General features: G+C 38.7%; 1 long non-coding RNA gene across 2 annotated transcripts; it reads left to right on the top strand.

Moving 5' to 3' along the window:
• The first annotated feature begins 8,072 nt into the window (after positions 1 to 8,072).
• On the top strand, positions 8,073 to 14,049 carry LOC128091574 (uncharacterized). Of its 2 annotated transcripts, none has more exons than XR_008211469.1 (4): positions 8,073 to 8,702; positions 9,882 to 9,989; positions 10,632 to 12,359; positions 14,032 to 14,049. It is a non-coding gene; the product is annotated as an uncharacterized LOC128091574 (long non-coding RNA). The 2 variants fall into 2 exon arrangements; XR_008211468.1 differs by lacking the exon at positions 14,032 to 14,049 and having other exon boundaries at positions 10,632 to 11,827; positions 12,264 to 13,170.
• The last annotated feature ends 1,825 nt before the right edge of the window (positions 14,050 to 15,874 follow it).

Genomic DNA, 15,874 nt, shown 5'->3' with positions numbered 1-15,874 from the left:
CCAAAAGATATTTACTGAGGTCTTGCTTGGATTAATGGTGAAGGCCAGGAGATCAGCGCAGTGTTGGTGCAGTGCAGAGCAGTATGAGGGAGCACTGGGTTCTGCCTGAGTGCGTGATGGTGAGCACACTCTGCAGAATGGCCTCATGAAGGGATGAGGAAGAGTTCACTTAAGCATGTGTCTCCTTCTCCGTGGGAACATGTTCCCAGTTTCACTGGCTTTATACAAGGTTGCATAAGGAAACCCTTGCTTCATTTTGGGACCACCTACTCATTGCTATATCTGCTCTGCTTAAGGTGAGCACACTCCGGTGTCTCAGCACCAGCCACGAACTTCCTGGTTGACCCTCTGCAAGGACGTTTCCAGCTAACATGACAGCTTCCTTACTCCTAACCAAGGAAGACACAGCTGATGGATCTTCCTTTAAGGGTATAATGCATCTTTATCAATGTTTATGAGAAAGTCTGATGATGTGCAGCGAAGGAGAGCAGAAACAATGTGTATCAGAGTGGTTCACCTAAAAGAAAGGAGATCTCACAGATCTTTTCCTTCCTACTCCGAATACAGTTCTTTCCCATTAAAATGGAAGTGCTGGATCTCACCTCAGGCCAGGGTTATTATCAGCTCTATGGTAGTCAGGCAGCAGACAAAAAAATGTGGATGGTTTTCTGTGATGCAGGTGATATTACTATCAGCACTTACACATAAACAATTTAATATGATTCAATATATGAAGAAAAATACAGTTCTTGATTTAAAGGATTTTCTTTTCCTTTGAGAAATGTCCAGGTGTAAGCATTCAGAAATAGATTCCTTGTCTGCCTTGGTGTGCAGAACACAGCAATGCTGTCTGCTTGGCTATTTCCTCTGTGTTCATGGGATGGCTGTTCTTGTGAAATAAGGTTTCAATCTGGCACGCCAATGGGGCAAAATTAATCTGAAGCTTAGAGAAGAGAAAGATCAACATCATGAGATGCATTTTCAATATCTCATTACTTCAAACTATATAGATCCAGAATTTTGATTCAAGGCCACTGCTGATTTCATTGCTATTGAAATGCAGTCAGGTTATGTGTGTAAGCATCTTTCTATAAGATATTATAATAATGTTATCAATATTAATGCTGAGAATTTATAACTACTTCCACAAATTTCAAAACCTTTAAGAATTATTTACCATCTGGATTCTGCTTATCTGCTAAATATCTTGGCAAATTGCTGCAGGTCTTTTAAAAACTCCATCCTCTTAGTGGTGATTTTACATCGGCAGCAGTCAGATTCCCTGTGCTTTAAGCTTTCTGGGTGTTAATAGATGAAACTGAGTAGCAGTAAAACAATGATTAATAGCAAAATCTCATGTTTCCCTACAGAAGCTAAATCAGGACCTATGCTCATACAGAAACAGTTATCATCTTAGCAACCTCTAGACAATGAAAAATGGTATCTTACATATTTCTCAGATAGACAGTTCCCTTAATATTAACTCAATTATTTGAGAAAACTTAGGCTTAAGTGAGGATTTTAGTATGGAATATTAACTCAAAATAAAATTTTCTATGGAAAATAAACTCCATTTAATTCAACATGCCATGGATATCTTCTTTAGGGGATTATTTCTTATTTCTTATTTAAATTTAAGGTTTCTTTACTAAAAACAGCAAGAACAACAAGAAGAGCAAAACATTTCACAAGAAGGTAATTTAAGAAGCCAAGGTGTCATATAGGTAACAGGAAACTCAACATCTGAGAAATTTAAGTTTCCAGCAACAACAAAAAATGTGCTAGCATTTGAGTATAGATGGAAATGTTCTTTTCCATCATACAAAATCCTTCATGGCTTTGCTAAAAGCTCTGCTTTATACAGAAAAAGACCCTCTACCCTTTGACATTGTTTTTTTGCTGTTTTCTCTTTCTTCTGTGCAAAAGGCAGGCAGCAGGCAATGTGCCCGTATCCGGTAAATTTGGGCACTCAAGAGTTCAGCATTGCTGTGATCACTGGGCAGAGGATAGATCTAATACAGTTTTCTTGGTTACTGATTTGTTCTCAGATCACTGTCAGTCTCTCATAGTTTTGAGAAGAAATTGCACCCTTGTTCTGATCTTTACTGATAGACTTTTCCCTGGAGCTAGTAGATGGCCAAAAGAAAGAATGGCAGTTGCAAATAAAGAGATGATCTCCAGCGTAAGGAGCAGCCAATTCTGAAGGGCTCTGCATACCAACAATGACCTGGAGATGGATTCCCTTTGACGGTGAGAAGAAACATAATGATTTTTTTTTTAGAACATGTTAGGATCTACAGATTTTCCTCAAAATATTGAAAAGAAGCCTGGACAGAAGAATGTACTCTGCAGTGAGGTTCAGGTGATCTCCAGCTGGCAGTATCAAGTCCTATCATTGCTATAGCCTCCAATAAAATTAATTTGTAAGCCACTGGCTTTCTAAAGGCCAGATGTCTACAATTACTTTTTTCCCTCTTTGTGCCAAGACACATTTTTAAAGAAAAAATATTGCTAAGCAAAGGGCACCTGTCTAAAATTACTAAGGCTCAAGTAAGAGATTTGCAGATCAACCTTGCTGCCCTTTTCCCCTTGCAGTAAAACCCTATGCTTTGCCTACTGAGAATAAGAGAAAATGACCTTGCCTTGATTTGTGAACTTTAATAAATGCTAAAATGATATCTGGGAGGAAATAGAATGCAAAACTGGCCTTCAGCTATGAAGGCTTTATTTTTTTGTTGTTGTTTCTTGAAAGGAAAATGAGGATGTCATAAACATATCTGTCTTTATTTATTTCTGTTCTTCCTCAAAATTATTATTGTAAGGATTTATTTACACCATGTAATGATCTACACTCTAAGCAAAACCAATATATTTTCAGTAGGAAAAAAAATGACACTTGAATTCATTTATTTCAGTTGTCTTCAGAAATTAGAATTTACAATCTATGTGGAATTCTGAAATATCTGCTTTTCATTTTGGTCTTCGTAAATAGGAAAAGCCTAAAGACCACTGATGAAATAAAATGTTGTAAAACAGATTGATTGATTGACTCACACCTCTTTACCACTGCCAGTCGACAATATGATTCTGCAACCTCTGCAGCATCTGACATGATGGATCTCAATTGCCTGAAGTCACAGTGTCCTCAGAGTATGTCAGCCATTACCACCCTGTGCTGTGCTTTCTAGTTTCATGCAGTGTGTACAAAGCTGGGGACCAAAATTAGGTCTTCTAAGGATGCCACATTGCTCCACCTACTGAACTTCATTGCTTCTGCTGCTATCCTTCAAAACTTGTGTTAATTATTCTTTCGTTTGCTCTCTGTCTCACACTCTCTGGCTAAGACACAGTGCTCACAGTGATAAAGGTGCAGCTTTATGCATATCAGTTCTTCCTCCAAGCTCATCTGTTCCATGAAAACAAGAAAACAGCTTGGAAATATGTATGTTCATTTTGTTCAGCCTCATTTTTTAAGAGATCAAATTGTTCTTGTGGGTCAATTTCTCGAAGCATACATGCACGTTGCTCCTGCAAAGCATGTATCAAGCGTATACTGAAGCCTATTTGTTCTGGATGCATAGAGTCAAACACATCTGCTTGGGAAGCCTCCAAATTTTGTACTAATACAGATTCTTCAACAAGCTCAGCAACAACACCTGACATATAAAGCTGATATTAGGGAATTTCAGCTATCTGGATTTAAAACAAAACAAAACAAAACTGTTTTGCTGGTTGTTTTCTTTCATGTTCCTTACTACTCTGTGAAAAATAACCAAAAGAGCAAAACGAGGCTACAGCCGCTGACATGAGAGATAGCTCAAAGTGTGGAAACCAGTGGAGTTGGGAAGTATTTCTCTCTCATGAAGTAATGTGTGCTGATAATCCTAGATACACTTCAGCAGGAGGAACAGATTTTTTGGGGCTCTACTTTCTGCTTCAAATAAGATTTGTTGAGTATCTGTGTTACTGTGAGCCATGGGAGACATTTTTGAAACCACCTCAGGTACCAAGGAGCTCAAAAGGCTTTCCTGGATCCCTGAGCTGCTTCTGTAAAATAAATAGTAAATAGATAAAATCTAAAAACAAAAGAAAAAAACCCAGCTGCTTACATGTGACAAGTGATACAGTGTGAGGAGACATCAGGAAGTAGGTCAATGTTTTGAAGCACAGGTTGGAAGTGTCACTATTTGTGTTTTTTGCAATGACCTTTTGAATTGGAGATTTAAGATAATGGAGAAGACTGTTAAAAAACATATGATTCTTTCAGCATGCAGTGGCAGTCCCCAGGATGCTGGTGGCAGGAGACTGTGCTCAGACCCTATGATTCCCACAGAGACCTATCCTACTCTTTCTACTCTGCTGAAGATGCTGCAGATCTGCGAGCTACTTGCTATGCAGCATCTTTCAGAGAATCTCCATGCACTTGGGTTTCAATCTATTTTCAGCTCTACAGCCCAAATTTCACAGCATTATCCCAACTTTACAGCCCAAAGCGTTGGCACCTGTTGCAATTGTGACTCTAACCTGGCACATTCACCAACTAGCACTGGGCACTGAGTGTGCCACACCCAGGAGTCAGTAACTGATCCAGCAGTTGCCTGCTGTTTATACAAGATGCTTCTGATCCCACAGCCAGAATGCTGCTTTCATGACAGACCACATTCATTCCTTTCCCCCTCATTGCTTTTCTCTCCACATGGCCAAGCTGGATTTCCAATTATGGTTGAACACTGATGTGCCTTCTATCTCTCATTTATTTTTGTTTCTACCCTCAGAAGCCATTGCCAACCTGCTCTTCTCTTAACTAACCATATTCTTCCCTCATCAACATGAACAAGTGCAGCATCATTGAGCCCTGTGTAAATAGCCACAATGACATCTGAAACAACAGAAATGTTAGTATTCACTTGATGGGGGTTTTTAACAACATGCTTGGAGATGTCGAGAGTTTGCCTTACATCTGCAACAAATTCACTATGTGAATCTTGATGGGTTGCAGATGGCATCACGAGCCACTACTTGCAACAGAAGTAACAACCCTGGTCAATTTTACCACATTAAACAATTTAGTTGGTTGGTAATTACATAGCAATTAACTTTGCTGCCTCACAAAGGCTATGTGAGCAGCCTGTGTGTTGTTGGTGGTTTTTTTCTTTCTTTTTTTTCTTCATCAGCTTCAGTCTTTTATCTATGGCTGGAAACAAGTGTTCCTGCCAGAACGAGCTATTAGGAAATGAGGGCCAGCCACGATCTCTTTGGGAAATAATGTCTGCTGCTCTGGAAAGGACTGGGAGATGGGATATCACAGTAGAATTTCAGCTACCTCTGAAATACTGTTACCACTTAAAGGACAGGCTTTATCTTCATTGAAAAAAAATGTAGTGTTCAGTCAAAATCTGTTGGTCAGGCTCCAATACAGTCACTGGAAAGATTGGTATCCCTCAAAGCGATTATCTAGCTGTCCAGAAATAAGGGAAAATTCTCGTGAAATGTTTTTATCTACCAAATGTAGAGGTGATATGAATAATATGATTAGATTCAATGCTTACTTTTAGATAACTATATGTTGTTTAAAGCATAGAGAAAGTCTTTGCAATGAGAAGAATCTTCACCTGGCCATCTTAAAACAATTTGCTTATTGGTTATAAGAGGACATGGCTATTTGATAATACCATATTACTTTACAACTGAGAGTGTATAACAAATATATTAAAAGCAAGAAGCTTGCAGCTGAAATGTCTGTGTAGAACTGAGGGTTCTATCAACCACAAGAATGCTCTCAAGTGCTCTTTGGTAGACTCTTTAACATCTGATTTGAAGACGGCACATCTTTCCAAAGATGTGTTATAATTATTGGTCTGTGTGAGCAGTGTCACACAGGATGAACTTACTGAAACAAAGTTTAGGAAAAAAAGTCTTGGCTAACTGCAGCATTTGGTCCTTAGATTGTAAATCTTTAGGGCTCGTGACATCCCTGCTGTTAACTTTTTTTCACCACTTCAATTATCAGTGATCATCTTTAAAGAAGAATGGTCATGAATGAAGGCACTGCATGAAGACAAAGGTGATCCAAATTTTGTTCTGCCAGAGGTTTCTTTTGTGACTTTGGTGGAGTCATTTAGGCTCAGCACTTCCAAAGTATTTAATATTCCTTTTGAAATCAGCAGGAGGCTGCTTCACAGTTCAGCTTCAGGCTACATAGGCTGCATATAAACTTCCTACTATAAGCGTGTTACAACTCTATCACTTCTAGTTTGACATCTACACTCCACCATGAGCTGCTGTGGCTGTCTGTTATCCAGCACTGTCAGAACTTTGCTCCCTAATCAGTCAAGGAGGAATTAGTTTCAGTCCCAACTCTGGCACCTTCAGCAGGAGGTCTGAATGTGATCTTTTTTACTCATTTTTTGCCCTTTCGTCTTCCTCATCTTCAGAGACCATCATCATGTTGTATGCAGACACTTATAATTGCAAGTACAGCTTGAAATGCTACTTTAGTATATCTAAAAGCCAACTACATTGGGCAGTCACACTTGGCAAATGTTTTTCAAAGGCTTTGCCATTTTAACCCGTGTTACTGGATCATGTAGAATTGCCTTTATTGCACAAGACTAGACTGTAAAATCGATAAATTTTGCAATATGGAATAAAGGCGGCATCTGCAGAAGACAGGAGTTTAAAGTACATTAACAGTCAGTGATATTGTTGTTTTTTTATAGTCTCCTCATGTAGCTTTTACTATCCCTCCCCATCTGTTCTGACAGAACTTCTGTATGCTCTGAATAAATCCCTGAACAAGATATTTTTCGAGAGCCATAAACTTACTATAATGTAAGCTCTGATTACAATATTTTTACCTTTATTTAGATAATTGCTCTTTCAAAACTACTGTTTGGATCAAAGCAAATGGCATTCTGACTGCTTAAAAAAAAAAAATAAATAAAAATAAAAATAAAAAAAGACAAATTCATGTTCTTCTTCTTTTCTAGTATTTAGTATTGTAGGAAATGTCCTTTATCTTTGGGGCATTTGAAAAAGATTAGTCCAGAAAAAGTTACTAACATTATTTTAATGATGTTTCCATCCTTGACTATCTTGTTTGCTATACCAGATGCTGACAGCACTAAAATGCAACTTATAGCAGTTCTTATAATTGCTGTTATCTTTTTGTGCCCAGGGAGGTTGTGGATGCCCCATCCTTGGACGTGCTCAAGGCCAGGTTGGACGGGGTCCTGGGCAACCTGATCTGAATGTGTATGTTTGGTGTCCCTGCTAGGCAGGGGGGTTGGAACTACATGATCCTTGAGGTCCCTTCCAACCCAGGTGATTCTGTGATTCTGTGATTCTGTAAACAAAATTACACAGCCTCAGGAGGAGAAAATAACAGTCCAGTGACTCAAGAAATCTTCTAGAGCTGTATCATGATACCAGCTTCTTACATTGTCTTTGAAGAGTGAAAAGCAGATTTCTTATAATAGAAGTAGCCTGTAATGAGTGGGTCATGGGTGATAATAAGGGCATCAACTCAGTTGTCAAACTGCTCGAAGTTTTCAGCTTGAGATTCATGGGGACAGAGGGTGGTATGTAAGTACATAAATTCTCAACACAGGTAAGTTTTAATACATCACCACGTCGTTTTGCACAGTGCCAGCCTTAGGAATACAGTTTGGAACGGAGCTTCCCTGAATAAGATCCTCAGAAACAAACAAACACAAAAACAGACCAAAAAAAAAAAAAAAAAAAAGCCAACAACAACATAAGTGCTTCCATGCTCAGAAGAAACTGACAGATTTGAAACCCCTGTAACAGTAAAATGTTGGAGTTTTTCACCAAACAGCTTAATGCCAACCTGTTCTAAAGCAGGGCGGTTTCTTGCATTGCTGGTAAACACCTTAAATGAAATGGGCTGTAACACTATACTTCATTATGGCCTTTCTGGAAACACTCCAGAATATCTGACTTTCTCCCATGATTGTACACTTCCTTTTGTACTGTGGTCTAACCAGCATACGTGGCTGAGATTTATAGACCTAGATCAAACATAGGTGTGCCTGGTAAGGTGTCAACTAAGAAAGGAGGGCACAGAGCCATCTGTAGTGTGGAGAAATCTGAGCTGCTTTCTGCACTGATGATACTAATGCTATGCCAAATGTGAGCATGAGGAGGAAAAAAGGACAGCTGAGGATTTGGCTCTACTCCTGATTTCTGACTGCTGAACTCAGACTGACACAGCAGTTAACAGAAACAGGATGTCAATAAACACATGATGAAATCTCCAGTTCTCACAGGTCTCTTCCTCCTGAGAAATCTCATTTAAGTAAACCCGCAAGGCTACTTTGCAAGAAAAGGAGACTGAATAAAACAGTGGGAGACACAAGAAGAGACAAATAGTCAAGGAAGGGCTTCTTTCTTTTATTATCATTCTGTTGTCATCCAGCTTAGCTGTTCAGCTCCTAAAGTCAGAGGACCCAAAATCCTAGGATTATTCATGTTGGAAAAGACCTTCAGATGTCATCGAGTCCCATCATATGTGTCCTCCTGTATATGTATCCTGTACTCCATACAGACATTCTCTTGACCTATCCATGGCAATCTCTGAAGAAAACATTCTCGATATTAGGTGTCATGTTATGTGCATATTGCAATTATTTCCATCTCTTCCGTCTGAGGTATAATCCTGAGGATTTTCCTGCTCTGATGAAGTGAGTACAACCTCAGTATATCCTCTACTCTTAAATTAGAGTTTAAAATACTGTTGAGTAATTTGTAAACAATATAGTCATGGGACTCTGTGAGAAGAGGGAGGAAGGGCAATAAGGATTCACATCCGTGTTTCGCATATTCCCTATTGTACACATGGTAAGAGGAAGAAAGTTATGCATAGATGACTTAGTGGCCTCAGTTGAGAAACTTAAAACAATGCAAACATGTCAACACATACGGTCCATGACCGTATTTTTTGCTTTCATCTGAATTTATTTGATGATGCTTGTTTGTGGGTCTGTATAATTTATGACTATATTTCTGCATAATCTGTACATGCATAAAAGAGTACATCTCATGGATAGAGTAAACATGTAATTCTTACCATCTGGTAGAAGGCATTATGTGCCTATGTATGTGTCTGCATGTTTTGTGAGCACAAGTTGCTGTGTAAATGTCCTTTATTACTTACTTCATTCCCTCTGTTGCTGTAGAACTAAGAGTACTTTGGAGATCTTTTAAATTTACACTTCATGCCATTTAAAACTGTACAAAAAGCCTGAAAAAATAATGTAGGAAATTAAGCAGAGGTGAAAGAGTGACAGGTTGACTGTATTCCTTATGTTCATTGAGAAGTTCCTGTTCCAGACTTCAAGAAATATTAACATGATCCACTCCCAGAAAAGTCAATGGGAGCTGAACTACATGCAGGGTTAGAATAAAGGTTTATCTTGATCTGCATCCCTCTCCTGGCCTTCTTTTCATGCTTTAGGACAATCAAGAGACCCTTGGGATCGTGCAAGAGGTTCAGGAGAATTTTTTTATATAAAGGGATTAATCACTGACTCAGTCTTTTATGAAATCGTCACTCAAATCAAATGGGTCAAATGTTTTGGGTAACAGATAGAAATAAATGGAGTTTTCCTCTTGTTCTTCTTCACTGTGTTGCTGTTTTCAAGCTAGTTCCTCTAATCTTTTCCTGGAAAGAAAACAATACACAGGAACACAGGAACATAAGCTGGCATCTCATATAGGTCTCCAAACAGTATGTCTTTTCTCCATACTTTCAATCTCAAAATTCTCCTTGGCTGCTAGATTTCAAGACCACGGTTTCTTAGTTTTCACATTTTTTCAGGCTTGACTTTGTTCACTGTCCTTTTTTTTTTTTTTATGCACAGGTTGCACAATATCTCTGATCTGGGGATGCCTTGGACTTGGATTAGAGCCTTTGTCTTTTGCTTGTCTCTGCTTCTGCTGACGACTCAAACATTCTGAGAGTCCTTGAGGTGAACAGGACCTTTTGGTCATCTGACTCTTCCAGAACATGACCCCCTTCAGACTTAATTACGCCTTTATTTTGGAGGGTTTTGCAATGCTGGATTCAGCAAAAAGGGGGAAGAAATTAACTGGCCTGATTTCTGCACCTTGGGACCAATCACTCTAGCTTGTGATGAAGCACAGTCACAACACATTGTGCTGGAGCCAACCATGTGGTTCTTTAGATCTGCTCAAATTAACATAGGGTTGGGTTCAGTTAGCCAGATGCTGACACCATCTGTATTTAGTTCTCACAGCCTTAGCAGGTGCAGTAATTTGATGAGGTTAACCACCAGTTAAAGGGATGCATAAACCACTTATCGTGTTTCAAGCTATTGTATTTTGTGTGGTAGGAAATGTCCCTTCTATCTATATGGGTATTGATCATATCATTAAAACGTAACAGTGGCTGGAAACTAGAGCTATGTGAAAGTATCAGTGGTTCTATTTCCTAGAGATATTATCATGAAATTTAACCCCCTGTAACCTCTCCCGTCAGATTTCCATTCAGGTGAACCCAGTATTTCTAAATTTAAAAGGAAAACACACAAAAAAAATAATGTGTATCGAATTTTTGCCTTTTTTTTTTTTTTTTTTTTTTTTTATGACAGGTTTAGCGAAGATGTTGGAATTGTTAAAACCAAAAGCTAGTCAAAGACAACTTGAAATAGAGCTCAGGTATCTATTGGTCTTGCAAATTCTGGCAGAAGTTTTGGATTAGAAATGAAGTTAAAAAGCAGCCCAAGCAGTTCCATTATTTAGGAGTGTGTGGGGATTCCTGACCACAAACAGGGCATATTTTATCCCAGTTGTCCCTATTGGATACTTCTGATTTAAGAGTAGTTTTTAAGTCTTATTCTTCACAATTTATCTCTAGTTATTCCAAAGCATTTGAAATTCTCACCACAGCTGATATCTGGCAGAAAACAGTCTGATCCACAGACCACTGAATTGTTGAGAAAGCCTTTCTCATTGGTTTCAAACTACTTGGAGATGCAAAATTGGAATCAGTGTATGAACTTACCGTATAATGTCTGGCTCATGGATATTTCACTGGACTTCTCACATGGCTTCATCTTTGTGTTCCTGTACCTTCTAAGGAAGACCTAATTTGGTCATAGCACCTTTTATGAAGTGCTTTTTAATGTTGTATTACATACCAAAAATTTAATTCCAGTTTTGAAGAATTTTTCCGTTTTTGACTCTCAGTGTTATGGTTTAATATGTGAACAAATCTCTAAAGGTTACTAATTGCTAATTAACCCAGAAAGGGAAGAGTCCTGGTGAAATGTGTGCTGTACACATCAGAGCTCTCATGGTGCTCAGAATTTGCTCACTAAAATCAGCCCTATAAATCTTCATTAGGCCACAAGCTCTGGGCACTGTTACAACTCTAATTCAGGTTTTCCACATCCATATCTCAGATTGCACATAGTGAAGATACTACCTCATTTCCACATCATTTACAAAGGGTGTATTTTTCCCTACTGAGAAGTCTCATTGTAAGAGCAATCAGCAATTCAGAGCTATCAATTAAACATAGAGCCTTTTAAATGGCAGTAAAAGTGAAATGGTAGAGTGGAATGGGAAGGAATCTAAAAACAGGTGCAATTACACTCATTTTTATTTCAGACTCTTAAATTTTTATGTCTTTTACAGGCACATGAATAAATGAATTATACAGGATTACAACTTTTGGGAATTAATTCATGCTATTCCAGAAAGCTCTAGTTCAGCAGAGGTGGCAAAAGGAATAATAGGTTCTAAAGGCACCAGATGTTGGCTGTGAGTCTTCCAGTGATTCCAGGTACTTGCCAGCAAGTTACAGTATGTTTTGTATGGTTAGGGGAGAATGGAGAATTATAGTGTCTTTTAAAATTATGCACACTTAGTCCCCCCCATCAACAACTATTATTCTCCTGACAAGTCAAGTCCCATGCCCGGGACCTCAGTAACTGTTATTAGCTAAGCAGCCTCTCATGAAGTGCAAAATGTTGATTTGAAGTTAGATTTGCATAAGTATATCTGTGACTGGGGATGATTTCATTTGTGCTCCTTGTAGGTTGCAAAGTTCTGTTAATTTAAGGCAGTTTACATGTGTTGGAATTTACACTGGCTTACTATGCTTCTGGAGCCGAGGCTGCTGCTGTGGTCAATGAAAATTTGAGCATTCCTCTAAGGATCTTGCTTAGATGCCTGAAATCTGGTACCATAAATATCCCTCTTCTATCTCTGAGTTTTAGAACACATCTGGAATTACAGTTCCATTGATTTCATTGAAACAAGCAACACATTTCTCTTCTAGAGTTCCAGCATTTGAATGAAAGAACTGGAATAAGGTTCTATCTGAGTTATTTTATAGTTTTAGACAGGAATTAAACCTTTACAAATGTTAAGGAATGTTATCTGTTTAACTGAATCACACCAAGCCCTTTTTGCACATTTTAATTATCCTATGTTTTCAGTAGATGGCAGAAACTGAAGAAGCTGAGACCATGTGGAATTCAGGACACTTTGTAAAACTGGGAGCTTATAAAACCACTGCTTCCTACCAAGTCCTGCTAATAGTCCAGATTGCCTTTCTCCATCACTCCTTATTGAGAACAAGATTATTAGCAATGAGTCTGTTTTCAAGCATGTTTACAGTATGTACACACATATTTTTCCAGACGTGAAATAATTCCTTTCCAATGTAAGGTCAGATGACCACAGCACTAGTTTGCAGAGTGAATCCTGTACCAGATATGAAATGCTGCTTGGTATCTCTTCCTCACTGATTCCATTGTACCATCCACAAGATGCATCTCATGGTTGGCTTTGTTTGAGCATAAACTATTCCATAGTATGCCTCATTAAATTTTGCCTTAGCTGCAAAAGTGTGTGAAGAGGAAACGTGGTTCCATGACTTGCATATGTGAATGCAATTGATGGGTTCAGCCTGATCCTCTTGATTTATGTTACAAAGTTCACACAGGAACAATTAGGAACAGAAAGTGGAACTTTGTTGTTCCACTTTACATACATCCAGTTTTTAAGTTAGTGACATTTTGGTTTCATGATCTTGAGTAGAGGCTCAAAAAAGTGCAGCAAACCCCTTTCCTCCTCCTTTCCTGCAGCTGAGTTTCTACAGTGGGTGAGGAGCCATGGTCACAACAGCCATGGTCACAAGCCATGGTCACAACAGTATTTTTTCCTTTGAATCTTTATTATTATTATTCATGACATTATACTGACATCACTGTCACTCCCATCATGCCAGGGGGGATATGGCTAGATTAAAAAGCCATCTTGTCTGTCCTCTGTCTGCACTGAAAGTAGCAGCTTTGAGAAGAAATTACAATATGAGTCTATTAAAGAGTATCGGGTTATAACTTTGCTAAAAGCAATGAAATTTCACTCCCTTTTTCCTTAGTGCTTTGTAATTTATTCTCATCAGAGAATATCCTTGATTCTGGGGCTAGGAGCGTACACGGAGTTCACACAAATTGTCTTTGAAGTAAACTTGTTTCTGCATCTCAGATGAAGAGCTGAGATAGTGTTAAGAAGAACAAAGAGTCCTCCCAGTACTTCCCTCCCTTCCATGCCTTGTAGTGAGATCAAAGATCCCCGAAGTGTTACAATGGTTTATAGTCGAGGGAAAGGCAAATCTTCAACCCCTCCTGCAGAGGTCTTTCCCTGATTCTGGGCCACCTTATGCGTGCAGATTGGCATGATTTGTAGAGTAGGGTGCTCCCAGAAGTGTCCTTAACTCTTTGATCCCTGACTACTATGACTTGACTTTTTTGGCAGACTTGTACTCTGTACCTGGCTCCCCAGCTACAGTGCAGTGTGTCGTCTTCAGCAGAAGATGAGCTGATGCCTGAGGCTTTGTTTTCCCACTGATAAGCAGAAGGCATTTGGTTAAGTTAAATATAAACAAGGAAGATTTTCTTGGGCTATAAAGGATTAGTCACAGCCTGGGAGGAAGTTTCTTGTTGGTCATCCACTGAAATGTATCTTCTGTTATTGCAGTGGGATCTCCTGGGAGTATGCATTTGCATAAGAGGATTAAAAAAAAAAAATTCCACCTTGCTTCAGAAGACTCCAGCTACTCATCTGTGCCACCTCAGTGCCACTCTCACCCCGGAGTTAAGCTCTTTTTGCATAGGCATCATAAACTCTAGCTTGGACTTCTTCTCCCAGAGCCATCACATCCTCCCTGCTGCTTTGATGACCTGCCCCATCAGAGCTCTGCTGGCTCCTACTCAGCCAGGTGATACATCCTGCCTACTGCAAGCAGTCTGTGGGAACCCAGCACCACTGACAGAACTGGTCAGCAGGAGCCCACTGCTCTATGCCTTTTCAGCTATGATTCTATGACTCTAATAGTGTATTCTGATAACTTCCAAAGTACAGAATTTCACACACAATAGCTGTGAAAATCTATTGGTTCACTTCATTATAGTGTTTTTCTTGAAGAGACAAAAATACTTCTTCCAACCCAAAATGCTTTTTTCAACTCAAGAATTTCTCACAAGTAGATTGAGCTGGAGCTAGTCAGGAAATACTCATTTTATAGTTAAGTCCTCAAAAAACCAATCTCCTAATTTTATTTATGCAATTTTATCTCTCTTCTTGAAAACAGTAATGTTAAAATGACAAACTATTTGAAGCATTCTATAAAAGAAAAGAAAGAGATGAAACTAAATCTCTGGTCTGCTTAAGAGTAGCTGTTTCTAGGAGAAAAAAAGGGATGTGATTTAGTTGGAATGGTTGAGATGTATTTGACTAGAAGACCTTTTCCAACCTTAATTCTATGAAAATCAAATGAAAATGTGCATGGAACTCTGATTTAGATCAATATAGTTGATTAGTATTTCACTGATGATTGGTAGCCACAACATGATAACCCATGAAATGACTGCAAAAATGTTTAAAGGAAACACCTCATTATCACAGCTGCCAAAAAGTGGTAAAAACACTTCAGTATTCAGTCTGATCTTTGTTTATTTTTAAATGAGATGGCATTGGGACAGTGCTGCATAAAGTTGCCCTAAGCCTTCCAGCAAAAGATGGTTTGTTTGTTTGTTTGTTTTTTATTCATAACAGTTGGAAAAACACTCTAAATTAAAGTGCACTCAAAAGTCCAGCTGTTGAGCAGATTGTGTCACCTGAAGTCTTGGAAAATACAGTGCAAGGCTATCTGAGAATCAGCAGAGAAACAAACTCAGGACTGATCTTGAAATTGGGAGTCAGTATGCAAACAGGACAGCAAACGAGGATGGACCGAAAAAGCCCCTCCAAACTGGATGTGAAGCTGTCATAAAGTAGCAGTTATAGGAAGACTATAACAACAGTGACTATATATTGAATAATTCTGGTTTCGGTGATTTTTTTCATTAGCAAAATTTCACTAGGTAATGGCCAACCAAGGTATACAAACTAGCACTTAAAGTATGCCATTGCCAGTCTTTAACAGATAAAAAAGCAAGTGTATCTGTAAGGTGCATACAACCAGAAAAGGAGAAGAAAACCCATTCTTGTGGCTTGTGAAGATAACAGAAAACAAACTACCTGATATTGAAGTGCTACCAGGTTGTTGACTAGTCTTAAAGGAAAAGTTGTGAAAGCCACAGGGGCATGAACACTTATGGAGACTTGGAAGTAACAGCTAAAGGATTAGGCCATCATCTCCTGACTCCTTATCTGCTTTTAGACAGTGTTTCATTTGGAAGGAGCTTACACATAGGAACATTTCCAGAGATGTTTGATAGATAGATATCCATTTTCATCCCGATATTTTGTTTGTTTGGTTGTTTGTTTTTGTTTGTTTGTTTCTATTCAAACTGTTCAACTGCAAGTACAAGATCCTACT

Source organism: Tympanuchus pallidicinctus, unplaced genomic scaffold (assembly GCF_026119805.1).
Source record: "Tympanuchus pallidicinctus isolate F22 unplaced genomic scaffold, pur_lepc_1.0 scaffold5, whole genome shotgun sequence".
In the NCBI taxonomy this organism is placed as follows: Eukaryota; Metazoa; Chordata; class Aves; order Galliformes; family Phasianidae; genus Tympanuchus; species Tympanuchus pallidicinctus.
The sequence above is the reverse complement of the archived record's forward strand: the minus strand, read 5'-3'. Positions and strand labels throughout refer to the sequence as shown.